Here is an 18,852-nt window from a genome sequence, read left to right as displayed (position 1 = left end):
CAATTTTACCCGCCGTTTGGATCCCCAGATCAACTGGAGGTCTTGTAAACCTCGGTGAGGTAAGTGACTACTCGGCGGGCCGCCGAGTGTTTCACAGAGCAAACACTAATGTCGCCGATGGAGCAAAAGTGGGACAGTTTTTAAAAGGGGAAAAGGTTTATATTTTCAAACTCTTCACTTGTCCTCACCTTCGACTCTCACAATCACACACTCGCTTAGTACTTCCATTATTTCTTTATTTACTACCGTATTATAGTCATCGATTTGTGCTCGGATTTGGATTTCATTGCCGCCTAGCATCTCAACCTTACCTTAATTAGCATAAAAGGTTAGTTTGCCGACCCCCGAGTTTATTTCATTAGATTTTAATCTTATGCAAATGATTGTGTTGTATTGCCGTGTGCTGGGCCTCTCTGATTTAGTTAAAATGTTTGATAGACTGTTGATACTCGAAACTCCTGCCTGTATTGTATTTGTTGTGGAATCCCCGTAATCTTGTACTTTTAAAACGAACTTAAGCTTGTGGGGTTGTGCTTGCATGTATTTAGGTTTAGTAGGGTGAAACCTGAGTAACCCGTATTTGTGCCGAACGAGGTAATTTTCCCAATAATAGAAAGGCTGACATCATTCTTAAGGGCAAAACTCGTTAATTGGCCAAATTTGGCAAACCGGGAAAAGGCTAAGTATTTCGGATTACTGGGTGTTATGGGTCTTGCTTTAATTTGACTAGTGTATGGGTTGATTTTGTTTTCGAGGGTTGCGGGGCGGAATTCAAGACAGCGGGTTGAAAATAGGCACGTTGGGTCATTTGGTGAGCTGAGTCGAGCTCGCCGAACCACTCGACGGTTAACCTAATGACCCCACATCACATTTAATTTCACGTTGTATGTGTTGTTCCCCTCTGTAACTTTCGGTAAGAATCCTGATGTCGCTGAAGGCGCTTGGAGACTCGCCGAAGGTCTTTTTGATCTCTTTTTTTATCTACACCCTTGAACTATTTATGCATTGTAACTTTCGGCTGACTAGCCTTGCTCGCCGAAAGGTGTCGGCAACCCACCGAAAGGACCTTCACTTCGCCAACTTGCCATACTATTTGAACCAATCCTTTCGGCGAGCCCGATTTAGCTCGCCAAAGCTATTTGGCGACTCGCCGAGTAGCTCGGCAAGTCTTTCTGCAATTATTTCTCTATGAATGAACTTAAATTATTTTAACTTTTTCTTGATGTTTTGCAGATATGGATAGACCTAAGGTTGCAGGAATAGACATGCCACCCCGAAACAAGGCTAAAGGGATTAAAATCAATGAAAGTGCAGCCATGTCCAAGAGCAAAGCTACTAAACTTCCCACAACTGGTGGGAAAGGCAAAGGTAAAGAGAAAGCACCTGCGTCACCGGAACACAGTTCCGACAGTGATGGCATCTATGCCACACACCTCACCACTTCTAAAAGTAAGGGTCAAAACTAGGAGCCCTAGTCGGTAGCCTCTGAGGATAATGAGTTACAAGCAATACAAAGAGCAAAGTTACGCTCTAAAAGGATGAATGATCCGTCTAGGATCAGGACTTCTCAGGCTACCACCTCTCCTCCTCCAGTTCCAGAACAGGCAGTGGTGCTCGCACCACCAGTTCAGGGTCCTCCTCCTAAGTCAATGAACAGGTTAATGACTGAAGGATTGAGGACAATCTTTAAGGAAAAGCGTTTATCCACGAATGGAGTGATTGATAGATATCTAGAGATCATGAGTTGCCTCAAGTACCATGATTTTCAGATCTTCACCATGCCCCGTGGCCCATATATTCCAAATTGGTTTCGGGAGTTCTATGCCTCTTATGGGACCTTGATACCACAGAGGAAGAAGCAGGCAGCAACATTCAAGCCGGTTGACTATGTAGTCGTCCGGTGAAAAAAGGTCAAGTGTGATCATGCTACTATTGATGCTATCTTAGATCGTCCTTATAACATTGATGATGATTGTCAGCACATGATTAGGACTAAACCTCTAGACAAAATGAAGAAGTGGCTAGCTCCGATGATCTGATCAGACGACACTCGTAATTGGCTTGAAGCTCGCGCTGTTTTTGAAAAAAAAGGACCTCAACGTGGCAGCACGGTATTGGTTTGGTTTCATCAATAGTACGATCATTCCATCTCAAAATGAGTATATTCTCCGGCATGCCAAAGTGGCCTGTTTAGGCTACATTATTGATGAAATTGAGCTAAATTTGGGGACAATCATTGCTTCAGAAATGCTTATGCGTGCAAGGCAATGCCAGACCTAACTTCCCTTCCCGGTATTGATCACCAAGCTGGGCAAACGTGCTCAGGTACCTAGAGATGCCAAGAAGAATGTGGAAGTGATGCCCACATCCTCCACTGATATCCGGAAGATCTAAGTTGTGTAAGGATCAGGCAGAGAAGAAACAGAAGGAATCCCCGGTGGAGTCTTCCCCAGTTTCGAAAGACAGCACTTGCAGAGGCATCTTTGCCTACTCCGGCCCTTGGTCCTTTAGGTACATTGACTTCTACCGCTACTGCTTCTGATACTCCAGGTTCTTCCACTGTTGCATTGACACCTAGACCTGCTGCTGATGTATCTCAGACCCATATCACCCAGGCATCACTGCTACGGATTGGACAGCTTTCTTATTCTACCGACCACCAGGCTGCCAGACTTGAGGCCTCAATTCGAGGCATGATTCAGACTGTCTTGGACAATGTCATATCACCCTTGAGTTATTCTATTGATGCTCTTGCAGCAAGAGTAGTGGACTGCGAGCGTGGCCAAGGGGCCACCAAGGAGGTGATGGCCTTAAAGGCCACTATAGCTCTGTTACGGGAGGATGTGGAACAGTTGAAATCCACTGATATGTCCATGGTCTTCGGGACGGTGGAGATCCCAAATGTGCCATAAATGCCTCTGGCTACCACCGGAGATGAGATTAGAGTTACGGAGACAATTGATCCTGAGTCTGAGGCAGAAAATAATGAGGATATGCTTGAGGTAACTGTGGAAGCTGCAAATGAGGGCCTGACTGAGACTGAGGAGATCATGATAGATGCTGATGTGCAGGCTTCCCTAGCACATACACCTTTTGCGATCTCTAGTGGAGCCGGGACTTCTGAGGTAACTCTGGGCACTGATGCCCAAGTCAGACTAACACACCAGGCACTGATGCCAAGATAGATAGAGCGACTGCTTAGCCAAGATCCCATCTTTACCTCCCTCTTTGTCTTGCTTTTGGATATTTTCATTCATTTGCATTTGAGGACAAAAGATTTTTATTTGTGGTGGGGTGAGGCCCACCTTTGTGAGCTATTTGTGACTCGTGTTTTGATTTTGTATTTGGGTTTTTATACTTCAAAATTGTGTTTTAAACCGCTTTTTGCGGATGTTTGATCTTGTGGCTCCTTATGCTTTAATTGTAAATGATTTTTGACCCTTCCGGAAAAAAATTTGCCACCTCTTGTATGTACTTGATTGTGGCTGTTCTTTTGCAAATTTAAGTCTCGGTTTTGATCAATACCGATAACTTGAATAGTGCTTACAATCGAACGAACGTGAACGTGCAGCTACGATGAGACCAAATGACATTGCATAGATAATATGTGAACTTTTTGCATCTCGTTGTGATTAGCCAATTATCAAATTGAGTTTCTTGCGATGAATACTGCACACTAGCAAAAGTGTGGAGTCTTGTTTGACTTTGATGTCGATGCCGTGTGTGTGAGCTTATCATGAACAGTGCATGATAACACCTAGAATTTTCCCCGTTGGTCCGGTTGACTAAGTAAAGCTATCTCTTGACTAAGAAGCCAGTTCGACATATACCCCTTTTGCGACCTACCTTGTGAGTGTGTGAACCGCTGTTGAACACCCTTTGAGTCTTACCTTTCTTTAGATGAAACTTGATGTAAACATGACCTTTCATAATCCATTACCCATAATCCTCTTGATTTGTGGTTGATTGAATAGCCAACTTAGGCCAAAAGCCTAAGTTGGGGGTGTGGTAAAAAGAGAAGGCAAGTCAAGATGTGCAAGAAAAGTCTGCTTTAACCCATGGAGTTGAGAAATATGGAATCCCTCCAAATAAAAAAAAAAGAGAAGGAAAGAGAAAAATAAAAGAAAAGAATGAAAAAGAAAAAGTCATGAAATAAAGTGAGGAAAATGCAAAAAGAAATGGGGTTCCCAAACAATCCATGGAAAAGTGAATAAAGGGATGACTTATGAAAACGAAGAAAAATGATGGAAGAAGAGGAAAGAAAGTATTGTGAGCGCCGCATTCCATGAGGATAATAGTCATTGAGCCTAAATGACCATATATTTGCACTCAGCCCATTACAACCCTGTAAAGACCTTTTTGATCTTGAGTAAGCTGAAACAAATGTTGATTGGATAATACGGGCAAACCTATGGGTGAAAACATGCATTGTGTTCTTTTTTGTGAGTGTGACCGTTGCATTTGATTCCAGAGCTTTAAATGATTGAACCCTTGTGTGAAAATGGAATCATCCTTTGTGTGAGGGCATTCGAATACTTTTGTTGAGCTTGAACTTGCATTTGAAGCAAGTATTGTGAGCTTCAGAATCTTTGATAATGGTATGTCACAACTTGAGTCTTTGAGTAAACAATTGATCTTTGCATGAGTAAATTGAGTCTTGTTGTGTATATTCATGATTGAGTCGTGTGTAGCACTATTTGAGACACCCTTTTTGAACTGTTGAACTTGAGTTTACTTGAGAACAAGCAAAAGTTTAAGTTGGGGGTGTTGATGAGTCCACGAATTGGACTCATTTAGGGCTGTATTTTGATAGAATTAGTGTCCTCAAATGCATATTTTGTCTCAATAACTGATGAGAAACCTTAAGTTTCAGGTATTTAGAGTTGGAGACAAAGCATGGACACAATGCAGCAAAAAGGAACAAAGAGGCTGAAAGAACGAATAAATGAAGGCTTGAGGATCGCCTAATGCATTAGGTGAGTCGCCGGATGGCCTTAATCTCGCCAAATGTTCCAGTGTGCTGAGCCCTGAAAGAAAAGATCAAGTCGGCGATGAAAAGGAGCAGACGGAGTGTCGCCGAGAAGTTCTGCGAAGCAGTACCACATCGCCAACGACTCAAAATATGAAGATGTTGAAGGCAAAAGCAGGAAGGCGATGAACTAGACCAGAAGGCGGATCGCCGTGTTGACAAGCGATCCTGACTAACTGCGTCGAGTGATCCTTCGCAGCAAAAATTTCTGAACACTATCAATACTTTCTTTAATTGTTAGCTATCTATCTATCAAGTAATTTTAGAATCGAATTCTCCGAGATTTTAACTAAGTTTTAGAGTTTTAGTTCTTAGCTTTTGTGGAGACATTGATCTTGATTCTTGAAGGTTTTAAGGGTTTTCAACTTCAAGTAATTGAAGGTGGGTCTCAAAGAATCTTCATCCTTGACGTGTTTAAAGACCTTATTTATCGTACCCATTTGATGGAAACACTTATCGGTATCGATTTCTATCTCTTTTTCATGTCTAGCTAAAACCCCAATTATTGGGGTCTGATTTTGTGAATATGGGTTAAATTTACTGTTGGGTCTTGCTTGTTGATAGTCTATTTGTTGTTCAAATGTGATTTCATTTAGTAGTTGTGTTTGAACTTAATGGGATTGTAGTTACAAATACGATTTCATCTCTGTGTTTTTGGTTTCCGAGAGAGAGAGGTTTTAAAACCAAGACTACTAAATCGATAGCCTATGGTATTGGGTCGTCGTGGGTTCAGCTCAAGAGACTGAACCCTAGTCCTACTACCACACATTCAGCTCGAGAGAGTGAATGGGCTAAGGCGGAGGTTGTGCTTAATGCGGCAAATCGGTGTTCGAGAGAAACCGATTTGATTCGGGGTAAGTTGCTCGAGAAGAATTTACCCCCACTAAGGTCTAGCCTAGTCACAAATGTTCAACGATTTACTATCAATACGATGTACCCGATTGTCTATTTTATCCCGTATTCCTATCACATCCCAAGAATCACGTCTCCCTAATTCGTATCTTTATATTTTTGTTGTTTTCAGTTGATAAACAAAAACCCCCTTTGATAATTGACTCTTGCGTCACCCTCTTAGATTTAGTATGTTTTTAATCGAAAATGTCTTTTAGCTATGACTAGCATGAACAGATTTGCACTTGACTGTTAATTCTCGAAATCACTCCCTGTGGGAATGATCTGAACCCTTGGTTGGGTGATATACTAACAAATGATCATTGGCACTCGAACCGGAAGTAGTGTCCTAATACGTCAAGTCATGGACTGCCCTAGTCCTCTCCCTTGGCCCTTCCCCGCCTCCTTGACTCTAACCCTCACATTTAGCTCTAGTTTTAGCCTACTAATTTCCTGGGTTCTACAATATCTCCCCCCTTGGTAACATTGATCTAGACACCTTACGGAAGAAAAGACTCAAGACTAGCAGCCCATCATGCATGCAACATCAAAATAATGCACAATTCGAAGGAGGAAACATCAACTCCAACTTAAACATAAACAATCCCTCACAAGGAAGTAGGAACTACATCTAACAACCTATTATGCATGAAAACTCAATATTTCTCATACTCATAGGAGGAACCACCTTCTGTAAACTAAAATCATGCTCAACACAATCTCATGAAGCTCTTATGCAATATAATTTTAAAAAGCACAACTCAAGCATGTTCAACAAGTCATCTCATGAAGCATACAGGCAACTTCTTACTCAATGCACGACAACATGAGGAAAATCAATCATGAAAACTCATTTTCTTACTAAACATGAATTTCTCAAGAACATTCACAACATAAGGAAATCATGGAAAATCTATACAACACACATGACTCCTAAAACAAGGAAAACTCAAGAGGAACTACTTACCTTAAGCTAGGGTAGGAGTAGAAGGAAAAAGATGAGGGTAGAGGGACTTCATATTTGTCTCGGCCTCCCAAGTAGCACCCTCAACTAGATGGTTCCTCCACAACACCTTCACGGAATTATTTCCTTGTTTCTCAACCTCTTGACTTGCCGGTCTAAAATCTCTACCGAAACTTCCTCATATGAAAGACTTTCATCAACCCCCAACCCTTCTAAAGGGATAAAGGATGTCGGATCTCCAATACACTTCTTGAGCATAGAAACATGAAACACTGGATGCACCGAAACCAACTAACTTGGCAAATCTAACTCATAGGCAACTTTATCAATACGCCTAAAAATTTGGTATGGGCCTACATACCGGAGACTAAGTTTCCCTTTCTTGCCAAATCTCATCACACCGTTCATCGGTGAGATTTTCAAATAGATCCAATCGTTAACCTCAAATTCTAGATCCCTTCTCCTCACATCGGCATAAGAATTTTGCCGGCTTTGAGTCGTTCTCAATCTATCTCTAATGAGTCAGATTTTCTCAATGGACTCTAAAACCAATTCAGGACCTATCAAAGCCATTTCCTCTACCTCAAACCAACCTATATGAGATCTACACCTCCTACCATACAAGGCCTCAAATGGATCCATACCAATACTCGAGTGATAACTATTATTGTAGGCAAACTCTACCGATGGCAAATGGTCATCCCAATTACCCTTAAAGTCAATCACACAAACCCTTAACATATCTTCCAAAGTTTGGATGGTGAGCTCCGCTTGCCCATCATTTTGGGGATAAAAAGCCAAACTAATCTTAATCTTTGTGCCTAGGCCCATTTGAAAAGACCTCAAAAGCGAGAAGGGAATTGAGGGCCACGATCGGAAATAATAGATAAAGACACTCCATGCAACTACACCATTTCTCTTATATACAACTTAGCATAGTCCTCCGCCGAATAGGAAACCTTGACGGGAATAAAGTGAGCCAATTTTGTCATCCAATCTACAATAACCAAAATAGAGTCATGTTGTCTCCGAGTGCGGGGAAAACCCACAATAAAGTCCATATTGACCTTTTCCCACTTCCAAGTGGGGATACCTATATCTTGGGATAAGTATCCTGGCCTTTGATGCTCAACCTTAACTTGTTGACAATTAGGACACTTAGCTAAAAACTCCGCGATATCTTTCTTCATCCCATTCCACCAATAGACCTCCCGCAAGTCATGGTACATCTTGGTGGCTCCTGGGTGAATATAATACCGAGAACTATGAGCTTTAGACAAGATTAGCTCTCTCAAGTCATCAACATTAGGAACACATAAACAGCGTTGGTATCTAAGTACACCATCTCCCCCTTGGGAGAAAGCCTCAACGGATTTCTTAAGTACCACCTCTTTCAACTCAACCAAAATAGGATCAAGACCTTGCTTAGATTTCACATCAGCCACAAAAGACGATTCGGATCCATTGTGAACCATGACACCACCTTTGGTGGAATCCACTAATCGAACACCTAACCGGTCCAACCTATGAACATCCCGAACCAACTTTTTCCTCTCTTCCTTAATATGGGCCACACTACCATGGACAACCTACTAAGAGCATCCACTACCACATTGGTCTTGTCGAGATGAGAAAGAATGCTCATATCATAATCTATCAACAATTCAAGATACCTCCTTTGGCGAAGATTTAAATCCTTTTGACTAAAAACATATTGTAAGCTGTTGTGATCGGTAAACACATCAACATGAACCCCATATAGATAATGCCTCCATATCTTTAAGGTAAAAACAACCGCCGCTAATTTAAGGTCATGGGTAGGATAATTCTTCTCATGGACTTTAAGTTTCCTTGAAGCATAGACAATCACCTTACCATTTTGCATAAGCACACATCCCAACCCAACTCTAGAGGCATCATAATACACCACAAAGGCATCCGTACCTTCTAGTAATGTCAACACCGGAGCGGAAGTAAGTTTATCTTTCAATTCTTGGAAACTTTTCTCCCAAGCTTCCGACCAAATGAACTTAGCCTTCTTTGAGTCAAAGCCAGCATCGAAGAGGCAATGGAAGAAAAGCCCTAAACAAATCCTCTATGATATCCGGCCAAACCCAAAAACCTCCTAATGTCCGAATGAGTTAGAGGTCTTAGCCAACTCTTGACCATATCCGTCTTCTTAGGATCCACCTCAATACCCCTACTTGACACAATATGACCAAGGAAAGCCACAAACCTTAACCAAAATTCACACTTACTAAACTTTGCAAAAAGTTGATGGTCCTTAAGAACTTGCAATACAATTCTCAAATGGTCAACATGCTCATTCTCACTCCTTGAATAGATCAAAATGTCATCAATGAACACAATCACAAACATGTCAAGGTATTGTCTAAACATTCTGTTCATCAAGTCCATAAACGTCGCCGGGGCATTAGTCAACCCAAATGACATAACCAAGAACTCATAATGACCATACCAAGTCCTAAAAGCCATATTTGGGATATCTTCACCCCTCACCCTTAATTGGTGATTGATCTTAGGCGTATTTATGCGCCTAATGACCAATTTATCCCATATATATAGCTAAGTTGAGAGCAATTTTAGTAGTCAGAATTATATTTTGAGGGTCTTTTGATGTAGCTTCGTCTAACCAATATGATTAGATGTTTCAGGGTGAAAAACAAAGAAGAACGAGCCAAAATAGGGCACCTGATCAGAGGTCGGAAAATAGAAGCTGGAGAATACACCACGCGAGAGAATATCCGCGTCACGGAGCCACTACGCGTAGGCAGAGATGGAATTCCACTTAACAGAAGAGTGCGCGATGGGGGCGCGTCGCGGACCTGGTTCATCTGCGTGCAACTATAGGCGAGGGAACATGTCCGCGTCGCGGACCTGGACATTAGAAATCGGCCACGTGTTTTATTTTGACTATAAATAGTTTAAGTGTATTATTTCATAGGAGTTAAGTTGGAAAATTAGACGAGAAAGCAGCGACTTGGGCGACTTGAAAAAACCCTTTTTAGGGCTTTTCTTCTACTCTTCCATTTTGGTAAACTCTTTCATAATCCATAAATATTGCTTGATGATTATTTGTTCTATGAGTAGCTAAGTCCCTTTCTCTAGGGTTGTAGCTACAACTTATGGTATACTAGTATTTGTATCTAGCATGAGATGGGCTTTCTTGTGATTTATGCTTACATTCTTGTTTAACTATCTTAATGCATGATCAACATTAAGATACTCTTGTTGTCTACTCTTGAACTCGGGAGATGAATGGAGGGATAGAGCTAAAAAATGTGAGAAGTGTGTTCACTCTAGAGTGAAATTAAAGTGTTTTGCATATAGGATAGTCTTATACCTATATACCGCACTTGATTAAGATGCAAGAAGATAGCTTAATGCTCCGCCATTGGTTCATGCCTATCCCCGCTCAACGATGTAGTTAGGCTGTCAATGGTGGTAGGCGATTAGAGGTTGGGAGACCATGATCATAAAAGGAACCTTGTAAATCCATAATGATTTTAGTTTGTCGAATGCTAGGATACAAGTAATTTTATGCCAGTAATCGAGTTATGCTGCAACCCTAGATTACTTTTCCATATTGTGAAATTCACTTATTTAAAACTGTTTGATTGTAATACGTACTGTGTGAGATTGTTCAACTTAGTGATTATAAACCAGTTTCTAAAATTGTTTAACACATAAGTAAAGTTATTTTAAACCTAACAATGTTGTTGTCTGTGATTGGAAGTCCCTTGGATTCGATAATTCGGCTCGAAAGAATCGCTGTACTACTAAAGTGACCATGTGCACTTGCGTGCGATTTTAAGAACGAACAGTGATAACCCGACCTAAGGTCAATTTTCGAGAAGTAACTTGCTCCTTGTAACTGATCAAACAAATCATCTATCCTTGGAAGAGGATACTTGTTCTTAATGGTCATTTTGTTCAATTGACGATAATCGATGCACATACGAAGAGACCCATCTTTCTTCCTAACAAACATAATGGGAGCACCCCATGGTGAGATACTTGGCCGAATGAAGCCCTTATCTAACAAGTCCTTTAACTATTCTTTCAACTCTTTTAACTCGGTCGGGGACATTCTCTAAAGAGGAATTGAGATAGATTGCATATCCAAGAGAAGGTCAATACTGAAGTCTATTTCCCTCTCGGGAGAAATACCGGGTAGATCATCCGAAAACACTTCTGGGAACTCGTTTACAACAGGGACCGACTCAAAATTAGGGATTTTAGAATCTACATCCCTCACCTTAACAATATGGTAAATACAACCCTTGGAGATCATGTTTCTTGCCTTCAAACATGAGACAGACGAACCCTTAGGCATAGAATTTAGCCCCCCCCCCCTTCCACTCAAAGATTGGCTCATTCGGGAATTGAAACTTAACTACCCGAGTTCTACAATCAATCGACATATAACAGGAGTGCAGCCAATCCATACCAAGTATGACATCAAAATCTAACATGTCCAGCTCTACCAAATCGACAACAGTAACTCTATGGAATAGGGAAACAAGGCATCTTCTATAAACCCTCTTAGCCACCACAGAATTACCAACATGAGTAGAGAAAGAAAAAGGTTCTAACAACACATTGAGGATCACATCAAATCTCATTGCCACATATGGCGTCACAAAAGATAAAGTATCACCGGTGTCTAACAAAGCATACACATCTATATGAAAAACTTTTAACATACCGGTGACCACGTTCGGAGAACTCTCTTATTCACCTTGGTTTTGGAGAGCATAGAAGTGGTTTTACTTGGGAGCATTGGAGTTTGAACCACTAGGAGGTGCTTGCTTGCCCTCTATTCCCTTAGTCATAAGCATTGGACAATCTTTCATCCTGTGACCACTCTTTCCACAACTAAAGCAACCATTTGTGCCAACTAGGCACTTACCATCATGCTTCTTTCCACTCTATGGGACCCGCTCCTACCGTCCTTCCGTTGATTATACCACACTTGAGCAACACCTTCAATTGGTAAGCGGCTAACTCCGCTTTCTCTACCGAAGTCACCCCCATAATAGCAAGTACTTTATAAACCTTATCCACAAATTCTTGAGGATCCTCCACTTTGGAGCCATGAAATTCGAAGGGGGGGTTCATTCTTGCAAAATCCCTCACTCTTGAAGCCGCCGAATTCACATTAGGATTCAAGGGAGCTACAACATCTCTATTGGCTTGAGCCGCCAAAGCTTGGGCCAACATTTGAAAAGCCGATCTAACCTCTACATTTGTCATATTCTCGGCTAAAGGATCAACAGGAACTTAAGGAGGAGCTCCTTGATTCACATTGTCTTCCTGATTCCTTCTTGCGAAAGCCCTTCTTGTAGTCATCTCATGTAGACCAACGAATAAGGATTAGGAGAAAGGCCTTATAGAGTTAAACTCTATCGCACGACTTAAGAGTAATGAAAGAAGTGGAATTTCCTAAGAATCTTGTAGCTTCTCATCCATAAATGTGGAGCGCTTTACACTCATAAACAAGACTCTATTAGATATGGCTTATGAGACATGATCCTAGAATCATTCTAAACCTTGTGCTCTGATACCAAGTTTGTCACGATCCAGGGGTACCCCCTAGATGTAACATGGTGTATAGAACCCTGAAGGACTCCATACAGGCCGATTAGCATATCATAACATAAGCAATAGAATAATAAGAGTAAAAATGCATTTCAAGTTTAAAATTTTCATAAAAGCAAAAGCGGAAGTCTAGACTCTAAGTTTTAACATAGTCATTTATTACAATGTTTGAATAGAATAGGGCCTAGTCCATACAACACAGTCCAAAAGGAAAATACAAGAAACGAAACTACAATGTGAGATAAGTCGTCCTCGAACCATAAGGACTCACCAACAAGCTTAGAGATATGCAAGTCCAAGCTTTAGCCACTAGGATGATCGCTTCGAGAACCGAAACCTACACTTGGGGAATATGTAGAAAAGTAGGTGTTAGTACAAAAATGCACTAAGTATGATAACCATGCATAAAAACATTGAAACATGCTAAAAGGGACATTTCATTTGAAAGTATGCAATTGATCAAGTTTAAACATAATTTTGAGGATAGTGGAAAAGCATAAGTCATAAACATAGTCGACATAGTCATAATCATCATAAAAGCCTTTGAGAACTCATATACAAAGCTTATTGAGTAACCATAGTTCATAATTCATATTCTTGTTCTTGTTGTGGGAATAAGCCTTACATGAGACCATGTGAGCTTAATATGGAATCTGGTGACTGCCACACCGAAAAGGGTTATTCTACTTGCCTAAGGTAGAACCATACTCTTAACTTAGGTGGATCCACTAGCTAATGACCGATGGGGGCACATAGTTTATGGGATAAGGGGATTGCTACTAGAAACCCGACCTCTACTATTGTGAGGGATTCCATCCAAAGAGATTGCTCATAGAAACCAAGGCTCAACTAACGTGAGGGCTCCCATCTCATATCAATATTAACTCGGTGTTAAGAATTTATTCCCACGGAGTACATATCAAGTCTTGACTTAAATTCATATTCATGGAAGAATGTCTTGACACTCAGTCCAACATAATTCTTAGGATAGCTCTTAGATCATGCGTGAGAATAACCTTTCACCGTCCATGTCTACATATAGATTCAATAGGTGAGAAAGCCTTTCAACCTTAGAATCGTCATATTGTGAGAAAACCTTTCATATCATATCATATTCATGCATAAGTGTGTATGCTAGAATATTCTTTCAACAACACAACATCTACATCATAATCATAGACACTTCACTCTCAAAGTATTCTTAAAGCATATACATAAATCTCATAAACATGCATAATTCTCATACATTACCCTTTCAAGGTTCAAAGGTCATATTCAATCAAGACATCTAGAATTCTACATTAGACATGGATATCATCATAATTCAAGTAATCCAATTACTACATGCATAATTTCATAACATTCTTCTATCATCAATAAACCCACATCACAAGATCAAAATTGAGAAATATGGGGGTTTTATGGGTTCTTGGGGATTCATCATAAAAACCATAGGAAATCACAACTTCATGCATAATATAACATAATTCAATCATTAGAATTGATTTTGAAAGTAACCCATTGGTTCTTGGGGATTCATCATAAAAACCATAGGAAATCACAACTTCATGCATAATATAACATAATTCAATCATTAGAATTGATTTTGAAAGTAACCCATTACTTTGGAATCAAACCCTAACTTTTGGGGATTTCTATCTTTGAAATTGAAGCTTTGAAGGGACTCTATGGATGAATTCTATCCATGGATGTAGACTACCATACCTTATAAATTAATCCCAATGAATTTGGTGTGAAAACCTAGCTTCTTGAACCCTAGCTCCAACTTCCTTCTTCTTCTTCTTCAAGTTCTAGAGAGAGAATATTTGGAGAGGATGAACTTTGGGGATTTGATTTGGGTTTTCAGAAATAATGAGGTGAATGGGTGTATTTTGAGTTTAAAAGGCTTATATAGGTATATAAAACTTAGGGAAAACGACCTCACTTAATACCAACTAAAAAGGGAACTACCCAAAATAATCCTCATTTTATGAGGGCTACCCAGGAACCAGGAGAGGCCACACGAGTCGTGGTCATGACCACGAGCCATGGTCCCCTCCATGGACCTTGAGGCAGTGGCTAGGTTGGCCACCCCTTGCGCCCTCGTGGCCAAGTGAAGACCACGGCCCTTGGTGGCCTTCACGAGCCGTCAAGTGGCTCGTGGGGGAGGGTCTCTTTTTGGGCAGCTTGGCAAGCTCATTGCCTAGCCCACCACGGACCACACCACGTGTCGTGGTCCCCACCACGAGCCGTGGTGGTAATCGTGGTCACTAGGGCAGTGTCTAGGGGAGAGTGGATTGCCCTAGTCCTCTCCCTTGGCCCTTGCCCACCTCCTTGGCTCTAACCCTCATGTTTAGCTCTAGTTTTAGCCTACTAATTTCTGGAGTGTTACAAATACTTTATGTTATGATATGCTAAGTGGCTTGTATGGGGCATCTCGGGGTCTTATACACCTTGTTACATCTAGGGGTACCCCTGGATCGTGACATCAGCTCCCTACGAAAGCTAGCGTCGTGTGAGCGCTCCATCATTATTCAAATTTTCATTTTTTTTTCAAGGGAAGGGAGTTAATTACAAAACTCAAAATAGCTTAGAATTGTACATACACTTTTACAGAATTTGATTTATTAATTTTTAATCATCTCTTCTGTTAAAGATTTATATTTATATGTAATAATAAATTGAAATAAAAAATATGATGTGACACTCATCTTAGTCTAATATTAATATTTATTAAATTTTATCAATTATTTTGACATTTTTTAAAAACAATTGCTCAAAAATGAAGTTATTCTTCCAAGAAAAAACTATGCCTCGATATTTATTTTAATTTTTGATATTTTTTCTAATTTTAATAGACTAAAAATTTACCTTAAATTTAATAAATATTTAAATTAAATGATCATATTTAATTCCTACCATCATTACTACTATTAATTTCTTTTACTTCCTTTCCTTAATCTCATCATTAATGTTATTGATATTATTTCCTTCAATCACTTATTTTGCTTTCTTTGTTTTTGTTTATCATTTATTTATCCTAGAAAAAAGTAATTATCACTTAATAGGAATTGCAAAGCAAATTTTATAGAATTTGATTTGCCTCGTTTTTTTTATAAAAAAAAAAAATTGAACAATAATAATTCCTCAAAAATGAAGTTACTCTTCCAAAAAAAATTATGCCTCGATTTTATTTTATTTTAGACAATTTTTCTAATTTTAATAGACTGAAAATTTTATAAAATATCAAAAATGACCATATTTAATTCCTATCACCACCAACTATTAATTTCTTTTACTTTCTTACCTTAATCTCATCATTAATTTTATATATATAATTTACTTAAATCACTTCTTTTCCTTTCTTTTCCTTTTATTTATGTATTCCTAGAAATAAGTTATTACAATTTAATAGGAACTGCAATTTTTTTAACATAATTAGATTTTCCTTTCTTTTTTTTTAAATCAAACAACATTGTATATATTTTTAAACTAATTGTACAAAAAAATAAAGTTAATCTATCAATTTTTTTCAAAATAATTATTTACATTTAATGTTGTTCAATTAAAAGGGGAATATATAGAGACTAAGCAAGATATTTAACTAATTTCTCAGTTTTTAAAATTTTTTATTGCATTATAATTAAAAAGTTTGTTGAATCCTAAATATAAAAGAAAATACACCATTACATTTTCAGTAAATAAGGCTATAACTACAACACAATTCAGAAAATTAATGCTATAATTGTTTCTTTCCTGATAATCATTCTCTCCATAATTGCATCATTAAGTGAAGGAACCATTACTAATTTTTAAAAATTCAAAAGTCACGTTACTTAGTGTGTGTTTAGAATGAGAATTTGAATTAACTTATTTTAAGTTATTTTTGACTTTGCAATTATTTTTTAGTTTTGAAAATGTTTGAGAAATACAAGACATACTTAATTGAAAGAATTTTTAAAAATAAATCAAAAGCCAAAAGTTTGAGTGTTTCCAACTTTTGCCTTTCGTTTATATATCACTTTTAAAAAATCAATCTAAACACTGCCTTATACTTAAAAGCCCAGAACATGTGTTGAAAATAAGCAAAACGCATTTGAAAATTATATTGAAGTTCTATAATTTTCAAAAGTTATTATGGTGCCATATTCTTTGCCAATATTTATATTTCTTTTTGATATTTTTTAATTATGTCCTTATTTACTTCGTTTGTTTTTAATATTGATTTTAATTGCATGTGTTTTATCATAGATTGCATAGTGTTTAAAACGAAATTCAATGGGCGATTGACGAGATAGCAAACAAGGGGAAGAAAGAACGTAACGAGTAAAGATGATGCAAAATTTTATTCTTACAAAATTCTTTATTCAAGATATAATTTTAAATATGCAAAGTCCATTCACAATTTTAACAGCCCTAAAATAACTTTTTCACCTTTTAAGTAGGTGTTTAGACATAGAAGATTTTATTTGAATTTTAGGAAGATTATTGAGACGTGTTGTGTTATATTCATTGCAAATACTATTTGAAATAGTGTTCATGCTTGAATTACTTAATCAAATATAATTTCAAAAATGGAAAGTGAGATGAAAAAATAATTTCAAACTACAACTTCAAGTTGGAAAGTTGTATTTGAAATATTTAATACAATATATTAATTTTTAAATAAAATAAAAAATTATTCCAATCCAATGGAATGATATTAATGTGTTTCATGCATCATTCATCTCTATAAATTTATAAGTTTTGCTAAAGAAAAAGTACTTTTAATAGCAACTTTATTTTTATGTTTTTGTCATATAGAAGTATGAATGGTAGCATTGTCATTTAGCTACTATTATATATAACTAGGAAACTAAGCCGCGCTACGCGCGATATAAAAAATTATTAAATTTATGAATTTTTTTTTATTATTAAATTATAATATTATTAATATTTTTAATGATTTTTTCGATCTTCAAATCCAAATAAATTATAGGTTTGCACATTGTGCAAGGATGAGCTTAAAGTTTGCTTCCACTAAATTATGTCATTTTCTAACATAATGCATAAAATGTAGAACTAACCTGCAAATTAAAATAGCATAAATATAATAGATCTATGAATGAAAAAGGGGATAATTTCATATACCTTTCTTTGAACTTGACTTTTTAAAATGGTTTGGATTTGACTTTATAACACCGACCTCTTAAAATTTACGATATTGCGCTTCTCTTATTTTAATTTTATTGTAACACTTCTTTTATCCTATTAAACATAAATTATCATTCTCAATTATGTGTTTGGATTTGTTTGTCCCTTGAAAGAAACTCAATAATCTCGTTAAAAGAATCTTATACACATATGGATGAAATTTTCATCTAATTTCTTAAATATTAGATGAAATGTTTGAGAAAGTGAATAAACGAACAATTATTCATCTCCATAAAAAGAGTACTATTAAAACCGTTTCATGAAATTGCCTTAGTTTGAATCTATTTCATTAGCCGCAATTGATCAACAACATAAAGATGAAACAAATAATAAACAAAACTACAATTTCTTATCTTTGTAAATAAACATACATGTAAGGATGAAAAATGGAAAACAAATTGGCGTAATATTTACAAAGAGTAGTATTAAAATTAATGGCACTACAATAATAAAAGTGACAATTCAATAATCATTCCCTTGTTATAACTTATAACTACTGCTAAATTAAGATTACAATGAACTCTTCAAGAACCCAAATTAGGTGGAAAAAGAGAGTAAAAAAGTGAAGATATGCACTAATAAGAACATAGTTAGGAATACTTATCGACACACTTTCTCATAGACATGGAATTTTCCGATAGACATTATTCTCCACTAACTATTTGATACTCATCAAAATTTATTGATCGGTTAATTTATATTTAATTCATATTAAAATTATTGATATAACTAATTCAAATTTACGATGTAGAAAGTTCATTATAAAAAATGTAGTGCTTTTATAAATAAATAAAAAAATCAAAACTCGAAGTCCATATATTTTTAATTAATGATAGATAAATTTTTATTCACATTTTCAAAAGTCATTGAATAGAAGGGCACCTTTTCAATTTCCCTATTTCTTTTGTAGGCTTTAGATATATATTGTGCATCGCATTAAGTGCAAGTGCTATTCTAATCCATACTATGAAAGGACATTTTATCTGAGCTTTATCTTCCAAAAAATTTATTCTCCTATGCGTGTCTTTTGCCTTTTCAAGAAAACATTTGACATTTGTTTTGGTTAGATACTTAGTAGTTGAAGAGGCATGATAGTAGTAATAAAAATGATTTAATTAAAAGGCTTTTACTGAAATAAAATTTGAAGAGAGAA

This window comes from Solanum tuberosum, unplaced genomic scaffold (assembly GCF_000226075.1).
Source record: "Solanum tuberosum cultivar DM 1-3 516 R44 unplaced genomic scaffold, SolTub_3.0 scf00153, whole genome shotgun sequence".
In the NCBI taxonomy this organism is placed as follows: Eukaryota; Viridiplantae; Streptophyta; class Magnoliopsida; order Solanales; family Solanaceae; genus Solanum; species Solanum tuberosum.
Note: the sequence above shows the minus strand (reverse complement) of the source record.